At 39.1% G+C, this 16,074-nt stretch overlaps 1 protein-coding gene and 1 pseudogene across 5 annotated transcripts in view; one reads left to right on the top strand and one right to left on the bottom strand.

Moving 5' to 3' along the window:
- RERE (arginine-glutamic acid dipeptide repeats) overlaps positions 1–16,074 on the top strand; it is a 397,572-nt gene that overhangs the window by 206,991 nt on the left and 174,507 nt on the right. The gene's annotated exons all lie outside the window — the stretch shown is intronic.
- On the bottom strand, positions 375–1,348 carry LOC123832358 (annotated as a pseudogene).

The raw sequence follows: 16,074 nt of genomic DNA, 5'->3' as shown, positions 1-16,074 counted from the left end.
ACATTTAGTGAAAAGTATGGCTTTTCTGTTAACTTAGTATTTAATAGGTAAGTATTGATATGAGAAATAGTTTAGCATTTGTTGCTGATGAAATAAAACATTTGATACCCACATAGGCAAAGAAAATTTACTCAAATAAAAATTAGTCTACAGTCACAGATGAAGTGGCTGATCTAACCATCAGCTTTTTGTTTGTCACGCTACAATAGTTAATATTATTTGTTCAAGGGCTCCTGTTGCAGGTGTTCACCCAAGCGTGGGCTTTGATTCTGTGAGCCCAGCTCCCCATGTTTAGGAAGATAAAAACAAACTGTGCATGGGTGGTAACTAAAGGCTCATGGTTAATCACACTGTAGTTTTTACATTTCTATAGCCTAGAAGCCTAAAGTCAGCAGGTCTTTGAGGTCCTTCTGGATGTCCCACAGGGTATCTGCGTTTTTCTTGAGTTGAACAACCTCATCATCCTTCAGTTTCTGGTTAATTCCTTAGCATTCAGGATACATGGAAGATTCAGGAAGACTTTGTTCTCAATGTTGTAAATTCCCTTTATCATTGTTGACACTGGATCAATCCTGGATACATTTTTCAACATAGATTCAGTGAGATCAGCCACACAATCCAGTAGCCCAGCTGGTGTATCCTTTTAGCTTAATGACTTCATAGGCACTTTCAACCACCATCTTATGCACTTTCTGCCAGTCTTCACTATCATTGTCCATTCCTATTTCTGGACTCAGTTCCTGGAGAGAAATGCCTGCCGTGTTCGCTCCGCTCCACACCGCACAGCCACACTTGAGTCTCCATGTACTCCCAAAATCCATGTGTGGCAGCTGCTGGGATGCGTGCCAAGTTTTTCAGCCCTAAGATAGTGAAATCTAGCAGAATCCAGGTTACATCCACTTCCAGGTATCATATGGGAGAACTTCCACTGGGTTAGAAACCATAATTGCAATGCAGTCAAGGCTGTACTTGATGACTGAGGAATAATGAATTTGAAGACATTAACATTACTCTGCAACAGGTTGAGATGATTCTCTCCCTCTTGCTGGCAAACTCCTGCAGTTTCCACCACAAACTTAGAATTGGCAGCCACAGTGTAATCTTTATCTGCCACAATTTTAGGTGTCTGGAGAAATAAGCTTCCATGCTGCAAATCCATCATTTCTCCTTTGAGTTTGTCTTCCAAAACATCCACAAGCGCTAGCTCATCAACCAGGGACTTTCCCAGAATGCTGATGGTACGCGCCATACCAACTTGTCTGACACTCACGATAGTGATCTTATTGTTTGGGACTGTGGCCTCATCTTCTGCAACTGGTACAATCAGTTTTTCCTTAAGAGTTGCCATTGTGCACAGGAGAGAGAAGACTCTACCATTGGCTTTTTAATAATACGCTTCTGCGCACGAGGGCACCCTGGACAGTGAATGGGGATGGCTCTGTGCCAGACTTTTGCACCGTTGAAAGAAAGCACAGAGCTCATCTGTGCTTTCTGACAGTGGTTCTCAGAATTCTTATGTATATTAAAAGACAGTATATTATTATTATTATCATCATGACATTATTACCCAAATTATTTTTAAGGAACATCATTACTTATTGACAATTTTTGTTTGTATTCAGATAGAATATTGGGTTTCAAATTTTATTTGACACTAGAGTTTGTGGATTTATGTCATAACCTAAACTAATGTGATTTGTATTATTTGCCCTTAGTTCAGTTGCTACATTGATGGCTAAATTACTATAAAATTACCTGTGATTTTTACCTCTTCATCTCCTTTTCACAGATGCTTTGTTACAATTGTAAAAATGCAATATCCCCTGACTGTAGCCGTTGAATCTGATTTTGTTTTCACTAGTTGACCATGGCATTTTTTGTTGTATCTTTCTACCCAGTGGCATACTCACTTTATGTAATTTGCTGTGAGTACACCACTGATCATTTATATTTTACTTTACTCATGATTACGATAACTGCACTTCACTTAAGGTAGATTGTTCTTATGGAGAGAGTAGCCAGTTGGATTCTGTTTTCAGTTCTGTTATCAAGCTTCCTAGCTGTGTTACTTTAGGCAAGCTATTTAATCTTCTAGAACATTAGTTTCCATATATGTCAAATTGAGGATGTGTGTCCTGCTTACTTCACAGTTATTTTCATGTGAGAATAGAAAAAGGTACTATAGTGCTTTGAAAATTTTACAGGGCTTTAAAGATATAGGAGTATCAGTTATTAAGATTGGCTGTATATAATGAAAATAAACACCCAAATCACAGTGGTAAAAAGTCTGTATTCTCATGGAAAACAAGATGTTTTCCAGGATGTGCCATCTAGGTTTGGTAGAGGGCTCCTGATCCTCAGGTGTCTTAATCTCCTACTGTGGCTCTGTTGTCCTGAGTGCAGGTTTCCATTCTCAAGGTTCCCTCGTGGTCACAGATGGCCAGTTCGGCTACAGCTGGCAGAGTCACGCTCTAGGACAGTGTTGTCAGGTCCTGGCCCATGGACTGAACTGCTTGCCACTAGTCCACCAGAGATAAGTACAGAAACTGGAGTAATTGTTTAGAAACTTTGTAGGCACTTGGTGCTACCATAGCTTTTTAATTGTGTTTGTAAAACGTATTATTCTGCAATGGATTGAGAGAAACTGGTTCTTCCCTACAGCCAGGCGGCTGGAGAAGAGCACACAGATGAGAGCTAAGGTAGGCCCATTCCAGAGCTCTGCTAGTCGTCCTGCCCAACAACTTGGGTTTGCATGAATCTTCAAGGGAGGCCAGAGTTGATTTTGGCTGGGCTCCCGTAATACAAAGGCTCCATCTTTAAGGAGATTGGAAGTTGACTTAGGCAACCAGCAGTCTCTGCCATGATGATAATAATAATGTCATGGAAGAGGTCCACTAATGTTTTCCGTTTTAGTGAACTCACATTTAGGAAGCTTGTGCTCAGTTCTTAATATATGGAATAGCTGAGTAAGTTTCCGTTGTCCCAGACATCAGTTGAATTGGGGTAGTTTGGAGACTAATTGTTTGGCAACTCTTTCTACTCAGCAGTTCTTCAGTTGTTTCCAGAAAAAGAAACTGCTAGAGGATTCTGGGTAAGCCCAGGCATGTGGTCAGTGGGAGGGAAGCAGCCATGGTGTATCAGCATGGTCGAGGAGGCTGCAGGGTGAGGAATCAAGTCACCTTACAGTTAAGGAGGGGGGGGATGCAATTTGAGGACTAGATTTTCCAGGTTAGCAAATTAACTGTGTGTTACTCCACTGCCTGGAAGCATTGCCTTCTTTACTGCCTTTCGAAGGGTGAAAGAATTAGGAATAGAAAAATTTCAGGTTTCAGTTTGGAAAGCTTAAAGGCATGGTTTATGTACTTTCCCCAACAGTGTCAGAATCAGAATACCAAATAGGCTAGGTTGGCCTTTGCGTGAAATGACTCGGAGGCTGCAAAGCGGTTCACATTTTTCCCCTCTGTCCTCAGGGCTGCTCCAGCTTTCTGCTTCAGTTCTGTATAGTTTCATGAGTTAATTAGCTCTGTAAATACATTTTAAACTTCTCGAGGGAACAAACTGTTTTAAACGTTCCTGAAATCTTGGTCCCTAGTCGTGCTCAGTGTGGCTTTTAGGCTCTTTCTTAATTTGATGGGCTCATTCTCTATTTCTGAGTGACGGGCTCCTCATGCTTGAGGTCTCAACTCAGATGTCACCGACTCTGGAATGTTGGTCTGACCACACTCTATCCATGGCCTCATTCCCTTTCCTTCTTTATCTTCTAAGCTGTTGCCCAGTTTTAATGTCTGCATGTTTTTATAACACTGATCATCACCTGAAATTATCTTTTGATTTATTTGTTTACTTGTTTTCCTTTCCCCAATAGAAACAAACTCTGTTTCTCATCTGATCTTATTCCGTGGCTGTTTAATAAATAGTTGCTAAATGAATGAATGAAAATGTTAATAAATATTTGTGAGTTAGCAAATTGTAATTGTTTGGTTTTTTATCTGGAGTGGTGGTTTCTTTTGCCACGTTCTGCGGTTGTGCATTTTGGTGGTCAGCATAGAAGATGGTTGTGGCGAGGTTCTGTGAGAAGGAGGAGCTCTGGGTTCCTGTTTATACTTGAGGGGTGACTTGGTAGTTTAGGGAGATTTTGTTAGGAAAAGACAAATAAATAAATAAAAGCCCTGTCTCCACCTTATGACATCTGTATATCTGGAGCTCCACTTTAACTGATGTTACTTAGTTGCCACTGCCAGTTGCTGAGGGGATTTGGCACAGATTGCCTTTTATCCTGGGCCGCGACGGGTGCTGTTGGTTGCTCAGGTACTGGCTGTCTTTTGGGTCAGGTGGTCAGTCCCACTTGGTACAGTCAGCTGTAGGCTCTGGGCCACAGTTGCATAAAACAAAGCAGGGCCGCTCAGAGAGACCAGGCAGGGCACCTGCCCTTAGAAGGGGTTGTAAAAAGGTGGTCTGGGGACTTGTTTGGCCTCAGTACCTTTTAGGGACTTTTGATGAATTTTAAAAGATACTGACATATTTCTGAAAGAGAAGTGTTAGAATATGCCAGATTTGTAGGTTGGAGTTTAAATGAGGGTTTTCAGTGGCTTATTTTAAATTACCCCAGTGTATTCATTGTTTTTTTGTTTAAATGTTTCTGTACAGTTCAGCCAGCACTCATTAAATGACTACTGTGTTGCATAACAGTGAGTCCACTGTGGCGAAGGAAGGAGAAGTGAATTTCTCGCCCCCTCAAGAATGGCCAGCTCGCTGGTGGGGAGAAGGGGGTGTTTGCCCATTTTGTGTGATGCAGTAGCTCCAGGGCAATACAGTGCCTGACACATAGAAGGAGCTTAACAAATATTTGTTGAGTGTGAAAATGTGAGTAAAATATGGCCTCTGCACTCAGATGGTTCAAGACAAGTAGGAGGGATGAGACATGCCTGTCAGGAACATGGGCATGGAGAAGCGTGACTGCTTTCCAAGGGAAAGGAGGGCTTGGGCTGGGGCACCCCAAAGTGGCAGCTTTGAGCTGGGCCTCGAAGGTTTGGAAGAATTTTGACTGGAGAATAGAGACTCTTTTGAGACAAAGGATAGAGGCAGAATATTTTTGTTGAATATTGGAGTCTAGATTGGTTTGGTGAAGGCAATGGTCTGCGATAGAACTTGGAAAGACGTGCCTAGCTCTGAAAGCCATGCTGAGAAACTGGGTTTTATCTGTTAGCCATTGGGGAACCACGAGTGGATGAGTACATGATCAGACTATGGTTTTAGAAAATTGGGTTAAACATAGAAGTCATGAGGAAGCTACTAAAATAGCTCAGATGAACCGGAGTGAGGGCCTGATCTAGGCTGCTGTTAATGAGAAGTTGAAGGGGAAGAGGGAGACTTGTAGTTATGAAGCAACATTCATGTGCTGGGTAACAAAAATATAAGTCCTTGTTGTTAATCAATCTGTATTGTAGGTAGGGAACAGTTAGAATTCAGTGGAATAATTTGAGGTATGTGTGTTATATTCACTGAGGATTCCTTGTAGTGTTTCCTTATGTGGGTATGCAGCAGTGATTCTGATTTTTCAGAGTTTTGAATGGTGGCTCAGAAAGATTAAGTAACTTTTCTAATATCATATCGTATAGTATAGTATAGTATAGTATAGAGCATATTGAGTCAGATTTTGAGCCTAGCCTGTGCTTTTTTTCCTATAAGGTGTTCCAAAGAGAACAGATGAGCAAGACGCTGGAGAGAGGGTGTCCAGCTTTCCTGGTCGTTGACTCTGTTAGATGGTGAGGGAAGGCCATGAGGGACCCTGAGGTTTTGAGAGCCAGAACTGGGAAGACGTATTTGTTCTATCACCAGGAGCCATGGCATTCATTATATGTAAGAAAATAATTTAACGCTAGTTCCGTCATAAGTTTTGTCTTACTTGTTTATATTTCAAACTTGTCCTTAAATTTTAGTTCCCTGGTCTATATTTTTTACTGCAAGTATGTCATTTTGATGAATCCAGAGCAGGAAGAGATTGCTTAGTATGTGCTAAGCAGCTGTCCACAGTTCCTTTTGTAGAATCCTGTGATAATTCCAGCTGCTTTCTTGTATCGTTTCTCCATTTTCTTACATGCATTTTCTAATTTAGTTCTTTTGGTTTGGTTGCTATTTTGTCTTTTAACTGCAAACTACATAATTATGAAATGTATAAATATGTGAACACTGTAATATGTGAACACTGCTGTGTACAGTGCATCTGTTGCATCTGGTCTCCAGCTGAAATCTGTCTGAGGCATGAAGTTCATTTACCTTTATCATGAGACTTGTCCATGAGGTGGAACATCCTCTCCTTCTTCTGGGTTTTCTTCTTTGGTTACCAGAACTGTAGCTGGTGCCTGCTCCTCTGTAGGTGATGTATGCTATTAGTGTTTTCCTTTTTTTTTAAATCTCCTTATTGTAAAGCACAAATGTAAACAAGCACACAAAGTGTATGTATAGCTTAATGAACTACTGTACCATGTAATTACCTTCCCAGTCAAGAAGCAGGACTTCCCAGCCATCTTCTAGCTTCTCTGCAATGACAGCCTCTCCCTTCCCTACAAAATTAACTATTCTCTTGACTTATAAAGTAATCATTTCTTTGTGACCTCTTTAGTTTTATCTCCCAAATGTCATCATCTGGACACTGTAGTTTAGTTTTGCCTATGATATGTCTTTTAAGTCAGTGATAATCTATAGATTTTTACCCTTTCATCCCTTTACTTTTTTCTAAACTACTTTATTCATTGAAGAACCCATGCCCTTTGACCTGGAGAGTGTCCTGCAACGTGGGTGTTACTGATTGTGCAGTGCAGTTAAAGATGCGCCTCAGCTCTCTATTTCCTGCACGTTTGTAGCTGGATCCAGAGGTTTGGTCAGACTTGAGTCTGGTCCACTTGGACGAGATTACAGATGGTGTAGTGTGCTTTTACCAGGAGGCACATTTTGTCTGTGTTTTGTTCTTTTTGATCTTATCACCTGTATCTATTCTTTGGGAATTGGAAATGAGATTCTAAATCTATTATTTTGCTTTCATTTACTAGCTAGAATAATTTTATATGGCAGTGCTTCCTGTTACCTAGTATTTGGTTACCTAATTGTACTGTTTAGGTAGGAAATGCAGGGTAAAGGCTTAAATTCTTTCTCTTTATTTGCTCAGGTTTTTTTTTAAGATAATTTATTTTAGAGAGAGCGGAAGGGAAGGAGAGAGGGAGAGAAACATCGATGTGCAAGAGAAACATTAATATGTTGCCTCTTGTACGCGCCCCAACTGGGGACTGAACCTGCAACCCAAGCATGCACCTTAACCTGGAATCGAACCAGTAACCTTTCACGTTGCGAGACAACACTCAGCCAACTGAATCTTTCTGGTAAGGGCTATTGACTCCATTTTCAAATAATACATTGGGTACCCCTGAACATACTTGAAGGGCTTCAGATGATTGCAGTTTTTAATCGTTGTTGAACTCAGGTTGCTCCATGTGGCTAGTGGGAGCCTCTTCAAATTGGCTTCTGAGTTCCGTTTGAGCCTGGTGATCCAATAGTGTCCTTGTCACCTGTGGATGCTTCGTGCTCCTCTTGTGCGCTTCCTACCGCAGACCTGGAGCCAGCATTTCTTCCAGATTCCCTGGTTTCTTTTAGTAAGAAATATTTTAAGAGCACAATCTGGGTTGTTTGGGTGTCATTGCTACTGGGTTGGCCATTATTCGTAGATCTTTTTATTTATATATTAATTATATGAATAATTCTAAAATTTCAGTGGATAGAGCTAGAAAATATGATCTATTATACCTTATAAATGATACTGACATTTCTAATTCAAATTCAGGATTATAGAGTTTTATTTAACCTCATCTATATTCTATTTGTATCTCTTTTTTCCCCACACAGAGATGCCTTGTTATCTGAGACACCGGAGAGACAGAATGAGAATATCTCATACTTACGTCCTTTATCTCACCTGACTTATACAATAGTCTCAGGTCAGCAACATCAATACTGCCACCGCCACTTATGATTACTGAAAAGAATAAAAATAAAGTTTTGTTGGCATTCTCCCTATTCTCTCTGTCCATGTTTCAGATGATAGTACCGAACATTTTTCGATTACACAGCCATTACACACTATAGTCTCTTCTGTTGAACCCTCATTTAGTCTTAGTTCTTAGGTAACTACAGTAAGTCCTCATTGTCAATAGGTTCTGTGTCTTATGTGAAACATGTAACAAGACCAGTTTTACCATAGGTTAGCTGATATAAATAAGAGTTAAATTTCTATGGCATCACGTCAAAGTCACAATGAAACAGTGTTGAATGAAGCAGCATCGTTCAAGGATGTGCTGTTAATATTTCATCTTTACCACTAGTCCTTACGTAGAATCTTGAGTTGTTTTAGTTGTCTGAAGTTTGTTTTCTGGTAGATTCCTTAGAAAGGGCTCGTGGAAATATATTCCCTGACTCTTGAATGCTCATGATAGGTTGTTTGTGCCCGCATACTTACTTGAAGGTCCGTCAGATTTGCTGACTCGTGGTTTGTTTGTTTTTTTAATTTAAGTATAATTGACGGACAACATTATATTATTTTCAGGTGTAAACATAATGATTTGATGTTTGTGTATATTGCTAAATTATGACCACAATAAGTCTCATTAACCTTCATCAACATACACAGAGTTGAAGAATTTTTTTTCTTGTGATGAGAACCTTTGAGATCTACTCTGTTAGCAAATTTCAAACATGCAATACAGTAATATTAAGTATAGTCACCACGCCATGTTTTCTGTTCTTGGGTGCCTTAAATATGCAACTACATTTTCCTCTGGTGTAAAGCCTTGCTGTCAGTCTGTTGGTGATCTAACTACCTTTTCCTATAATTCACATATTATTTTTGGCTACATGCCCAAAGAATTATTTTTCCTTCAAATTCCAGTAGTTTTATTTGTTATTATTTTTTAAATATTTTATTTCTTTATTTTTCAAGAGAGGGGAAGGGAGGGAGAGAGGGAGAAAAACATCAGTGTGTGGTTGCCCTTTGCACGCCCCCTACTGGGGAGCTGGCTTGTAACCCAGGCATGTGCCCCAGTCTGGAATCGAACTGGCGACCCTTTGGTTTGCAGGCTGACACTCAATCCACTGAGGCACACCAGCCAGGACCAAAGTCCATTAATTTTAGTAGAATATGTCTTAATATTGGTTTTCTGGAACAGCATGATAAAATATGAGGGAGGATCACCCCTAAAACCAGTATTATCTTTTGGAGGGCAGCCCCTTAGTACAGGCTTCCCCTACTGATGAGTTTTCTAGGCACCCCCTGTATCAGTGTACTAACTGGAGTCATTGTGAGAGGCTGCATTCGGCTTCAGTGAGTTTTTTTCCAAAGACTCTTTCAACACATTTGCCCGTTTCGTAATGGGTGATTTATGAGAATACCTGCCCACATGGCGCCAAGTGTTCAGGAGTTTTTGAATAAAAAAACAGCATGACTCCTGTGCCCCACCCTCCCTATTTACCTGATGTGGCCCTGAGCTACGCCCTCCACCAGGCCCCCATGAAAAAAGTTCTCAAAGGGAAACCTTTTTTTGCCTATGTGGAAGAGGTAAAACAAAAAAAATGTCAGAAGCACTAAAAGAAAGGCATCAAAGTGAACTTCAAAACTGTTTTGAGCAGTGGGGAAAAATGTCTCGATAGATGTATTGTATCATTTAGTACTTTGAAGGTGACTGACGTTTAAACATAGAAGAATAAATAACAACTTTTTATAAATTCCATTTTTTGGGGGGGGGATCCCCCTTGCTATACAGTGTGCTCTTAAAGTATGAAGTTGTAAATCTTTATTTCTGGAAACTTTTCTCCAGTTACAGTTTTTAGTATTTGTTCTTTCAGGAAGTTTTCTTCTCACCTTTTCTTTCTTGTAAAGTATTTTTTAGCTGAGTTTATTACCCTTTTGTACTCCTTCTAGTTCAGTATTTCTAAAACGATCTTTGTGTGATATTTCATTTCTGAGTTTTCCTGTGTCTTGGTTTATGTAGCTCTCTAATGTCTTATATCATTATTTAATAATGTATCTTAGCTCATTTTGAAGCAGTGGATTATAGTTTTGGTTGTGTGCAGACGGATGTTTTTGCCATGCTTTCATTATCTGTAGAGGTGTTATTCTGCCTCTTTTTTTCTATTTGTAACATTTTAAGAGGTTTAACTTCAGTACTTTTTTCTTTTGCTTGCTTTTATGTGAATTTAATTTTCATAAACTTTTAGAAGGAGGTGACGTTCAGAGTAATTTCTTTTAACTTAACCAAGCTCCCCTTTCTGTTGTCATGTAGTGATAAAAATATAGCACTTTCATTCTGTGATTTCCTGACTCTGTTTTCTGCGTTTTCATTTCGATCTTTATTTTCCTTTTCTCTCTTGTTCCTATTCTGCTCAATTTATGCTCCATTCCCATTGTTGCTCCTCTCTTGTGGGGCCTTACCCTGGAAGGGAGCTGAGGTGGGTGAGTTTCTAGAATTCACAAATGCTTACTACTTAGCCTTATCTGGCTTCTTTGTGCTGACCTGCTGTCTGCATGGATGAAACCCCTGCAGCCTCCAGTGCTTTAAGCACATTGGCCCGCCTCATTGCTGTTAACTGGTTTTGAGATCGTACTGATCTTAGGTATGCGGGGCATCCCATTTCTTCTGTTCTTCCTCTGCAGATGCTCATAACCATTGGTTTATGGCTGTTGGTGGTTTATGCCCTCCCATCTGCCTGTATTTTGGGTTTTCCCAAGCTACTTTGTTTCCTCCTTTTGTTGTATTGTCAGCAGGAATTAGGTTTGATTCTGGAGTTCATCTGTTTTTATGTGGGGATTTAGAAAGATCCATAAATTCTGCTGCCATCACTGCCATCCTCTAAGAATTTCTAGTATGTTAGTTTTTATTGAAATAATTTTCTATTAAGCCCCAGGCCCACAGGCACCTGAATTCTTAAATCGTGACCTGCTATTTGTTACGGTTGCCAGCATTTCCATACAAACCCCGAGGGAGAGATAGATACAGAAGCAAAGACCAAAGGAGCAGGTTATTTCATTGGGTTTTGTTTCCTGACCTCAGTGAGTTCCCCACATGTTGGTCCACCCCGGGTCAGACACACAGATACTCAGTTTGCTTCTGAATTGTTTTTCTCCGCCAGGTTCAGGCATGCAAGAGTCTTTCCTGGTCCCAGCTACTTAAATATATGGATACTGAGATTGACCTGTGAAATTTCACCTTGATGATGAGATTATGCGATTCTCCCTTCATCTCCAACCCCTCACCCCCATAGTGTATATCCTAGAGCTTTGAGTGTTCCCTGTTAGTGTATCTCTTACTAGGTAACTTAAATAATGTTAACTTTTCAGGAAAATTTTACTTTAAGCCAAAGGAGCAAGTGGGTTGGTGAATGGGGTTTGAGACTGGAGGGATTGTTTTTGTTTTGTATGATTCTTTCTTTCTTTTTATGTTTTAAAAATTTTATTTATTGATTTGTAGGGGGGGAAGGAGGGAGAGAAACATCACTGTGTAGTTGCCTTTTGTGTGCCCCCTACTGGGGACCTGCCTGCAACCCAGGCATGTGCCCTGACTGGGAATTGAACAAGTGACTCTTTGTTTCGCAGGCCGGCACTCGATCTAGTGAGCCACACCAACCAGGGCTGATTGTTTCTGATATATACATCTATGTGATGTTATATATCAGTTAACAATTATAGCTGAAATCTTACAGATTCCTCAGACATAAACGTTAGCCATCACAAGTGTCACAACAGTGTAGTGTATGTGCATACATATCAAATAAATATATATTTATGAAGTGTAATTCTATAAATCAGATGGAAAAATCTCAAAATGTGTAACCATTGGGTCTGTATTACTAAATTAAGAGGCCAGAGATGTCACGGGCTAATATGCATCTTTTATTTCTTCAGTGTAAACTTAAATACATCCATACAGATACTATCAAGTTATTTTCAATGGGAAAAGGAAACTCTTTTCAACAAATAGGCTGGAATAACTGGATATCCGTATGGCAAAAATAAAAGGCAGAACACATCCCTACCTCACACCATACATAAGAATTAATTTGAGGTGGATCATTGACCTCTAAATGTAAGGTATAATTATAAAGCTTCTGAAAGAAAACAGGAGAGTATCTTTCCAACCTTGATGTAGAGAAAGGTTGCTTAGAGGGAGACAGAAAGTGCTTACTGTAAAAAAAAACAAACAAGGAATTTATCAAAAGACATTGTTAAGAATAGTCATAGAGAAGCTTCAGACTGAAAAAATGCTACAACACATTTGAGAAAATAATTGAATTCAGAGTATATTTTTAAAAACTCAAAGCAAACATACAAAACTGGCACAACTCAATAATAAGACAACTTTAAAAAATGCACAGACAGACTTGAACAGAGACACTTTATGGAAGAAGATGCAGGAATGTTGGATAAGCCCATGAAAAAGTGCTCAATTTGATTAGTTGTCAGGAAATGAAAATTAGAGCTGCATTAAATACCACTAACACCAGAGGGGCAACACTGTTTACCCTGGTTTTTGTGAGGAAGCCCACTCTGGCAAGGAACTCTTCTTCTTCTTCTTCTTTTTAAGAGTTTATTTATTTATTTTTAGAGAAGGGGTGGAAGGGAGAAAGGGAGAGAAACATTGATTTAGTTGCCTCTTGGACCTGCCCTGACTGGGAACTGAACCTCCAACCTAGGCATGCTCCCTGGCCAGGAGTTGAATCACCAACCTTTCGCTCTGCAGGACGATGCCCAACCAGCTGACCCACACCGGTCAGAGCTAGCAAGAGCTCTTCATGCTTTGCTGTTGGGGATGAAAATGCTATCACCGTTTCAACAGCTTAACAATTTCTTAACAATTTAAATAGATCTATCCTAGTCAGTATGATAGAAATCAGAATGGTGGTCCCTTCTACAGAGTAGAGATTGAGTGGGAGAATGCTTGAGAACTTTGTGGAGTGATAGAAATGTGTGTTTGGATTATAAAGGGGTGTATATATATCTTCATAAAAATTAATTCAATAGTGTACCTAAAATCTCTGCTTTTCACTATATATAAATTATACCCCAAGTTAAAAAAAACCCACTGCTGATTAAAAATGTAAGATTTCATCTTTTTTGATTAAATCCAAATTTTATGTGTATTTTAATTTTATTGTGCAATACATTAGAATGGAACTTAAAGGTTTTACATTTGGTTTTGCTAGTAATCTAGCTGGCTTCAGTGTAGTACATGAGATGAGTTCCAAAGTAAATGGACCAGTTATTCAGTAAATATGATTAAAGGTTGTATGGTTATGCTACTGTTTGAATCCCCTCAATTATTCATGAATTTTTTCCTAGATGTTTAGGATATCTATTAATAGCTTATACTAATTTGCCTACCGTTACCCCCCCCCCCAAGAGGTGGCCCTATGGCCCTATGATGGGGTGATGACCTTCAAAGAGGAGATCTTGCCACATTCCTTGACATCATCTATAATGTTAATTATTGAAATGTCTTTCCATTTAGTATTTATATTTGGTTAGTTTTTAGCTTTTTTATCTTGTTTTATCATAGTCAGCCTCTAGAAGATGCTAGTACCTACATATACAACCTCGTGTGAATTCCTCTGTGCTCTGATTTTCATCTTCAGCTCCTTTGTTGAAGGTTTATATAAAAAATTGTGAATGGAGAGCATTTATTCATGAATTTTATATGTTTGTTACATAGCCCACTTTATGAGTGTGTCCTTTTTTTACAAGAAGGGGGGCATTACACCTAGATAATATACTTTCCCAGTGTTATTCGGGAAGACTTATTTTATGATGATCTCTGAGCTTATGCTTTATGTAGCATACATTTTTGTTGTGGAAAACCACAGACTAACAGTTTGTTCAAATATATTTACAAGAAAATAGTGTGACAGTATTTATTTTGCAAAGTGCTGTGAGTGGGGGGCTGTTCTATATCTTGCCTCCCTCAGGAAAAGTAGAGTATAAATGTGGCCAGATTTTTGGTCTTTGTTTTTATTTTTTTTAATTTGAATTTAAGTTATGCATATTATATTGTTTATGCTATTACAGTTGTCCCAATGTTTCCCCCTCTGTCTCCTCTGCCCAGACCCCCTTTCTCCCTCAGGCAAGTCTTGCACTGTTGTCAGTGTCCATGGGTTATGCGTACATATTCTTTGGCCACTGCCCTGTGCTGTACTTTACATATCCATGACTGTTCTGTAACAAACAACTTCTTAACCCCTTTACCTTTTTCACCCTTCCCGAGCCCCCCTCCCATTTGGCAATCATCGAAACTTTGTATCTATGATTGTGTTTCTTTTCTGCTCATTCATTTATTTTATTTTTTTTAGAATCAATTATTGATAGATACTAGTATGGTGATGATGAACTCCTTTAGCATTTTCTTGTCTGGGAAGCTCTTTATCTGCCCTTTGATTCTAAATAGCTTTGATGGGTAGAGTAATCATGGTTGTAGGTTCTTGCTTTTCATTACTTCAAATATTTCTTGCCAGACCCTTCTGGTCTGCAAGTTTCTCTTGAGAAATCAGCTGACAGTCTTATGGGAGCTCCCTTCCCAGTAACTAACTGCTTTTCTCTTGCTGTTTTTAAGAATCTCTCTTTGTTTTTAACCTTTGACATTTCAATGATGATATATCTTATGTGAGCCTCTTGGGTTCATCTTGTTTGGGATTCTCTGTGCTTCCTGGACTTGTATATCTATTTCCTTCACCGAGTTAGTGAAGTTTTCTGTCATTATTTTTCAAATAGCTTTTCAATTTCTTGCTCTCTCTTCTCCTTCTGGCACCCCTATGATGTGAATACTGAAATGCTTGAAGTTGTCCCAGGGGTTCCTTACACTATCCTCATTTGGGGGGGATTCTTTTTTCTCCTTGTTCTGATTGGGTTGCTTGTTTGTTTTGTTTTTTGTTTGTTTGTTTTGCTTCCTTATATTCTGAATTGCTGGTTTTATTCTTGTGTTCATCCACTGTGCTGTTGATTACCTGTAAATTGTTCTTCATTTCAGTTTGTGTATCCTTCATTTCTGAGTAAGTCTTTTTTTGGTTTCCGTGCTCTTTTTTATGCTGCTGAGTTACTCACAAAGTTCACGGAACATCCTTATAACCAGTGTTTTGAACTCGGCATCTAGTAGATTGCTTGTCTCTATTTTGTTTATTTCTTTTTCCGGAGTTTTGTTCTATTGTGTCATTTGGGCCATGCTTCTATGTATTAGATAGAGCTGCTGTGACTCCTTGTTTTGGTAGTGTGGCCTAATGTAATAAGTGTCATGCATGGTCCAGTGGCACAGCCTCCCCTGTAGCCCAGGCTAGGTACTTGAGGTGTGCCCACCCTATGGGCTGTGTACACCCTCCTCTTGTAGTTGAGTCTTGACTGCTGTTGGCAGGTCAGTTGGAGGAATTTAGGCAGACCAGCCAGCTTCAAGGACTGGATGTACCTACTGACCACCACCAAACAAAGACAGTGAACTTCTGTTATGTAAGAAGCTTCCATTTTGATGAAATTTTATTATAACATGATAATTTTTGTGAACTGTTACTAAAAATGATTCTTTGTACTTTCTTTAAATATGTTTCACCATTTGTATCTAATTTTGGCTATTTCATATCTGTATGATATAAAGGTAGGACAAGCTACACATTGTAATATTATGGCTGGATCAACTAATATACACTTTGACTCCATTTATAACACTTTTTGGAAGGAGACTAAGGAATGTCATGGTATTTTCTACTTATCGTGAAAGACAATAGTTATTTCTTTGCTTCTATTACATAGGCACAATAATGAATTTTTGTATAATAGCTGAATCTAGGTTTGTGGTATCATAGACAGATTTACACATACTGTACAGAAATGAAAAAACCTAAATTATGATTTATTTTAAGTTTATTTAAAACTTACAGGTTTATGTAAAGCTAACTTAATTGGAGCTAGCATGTGTTTAATGAGCTACCTCAGGGTAATCTATGCTTAGCATGATTCGCTCAGATGGTTAGGGCCTCATTTTGATAGGATAACACTAC

The sequence above is a fragment of the Phyllostomus hastatus genome, unplaced genomic scaffold (genome assembly GCF_019186645.2).
Source record: "Phyllostomus hastatus isolate PE091 unplaced genomic scaffold, TTU_PhHast_1.1 phas_scaffold_182, whole genome shotgun sequence".
NCBI classification, from domain to species: Eukaryota; Metazoa; Chordata; class Mammalia; order Chiroptera; family Phyllostomidae; genus Phyllostomus; species Phyllostomus hastatus.
Note: the sequence above shows the minus strand (reverse complement) of the source record. Positions and strands in the feature narration are given on the sequence as shown.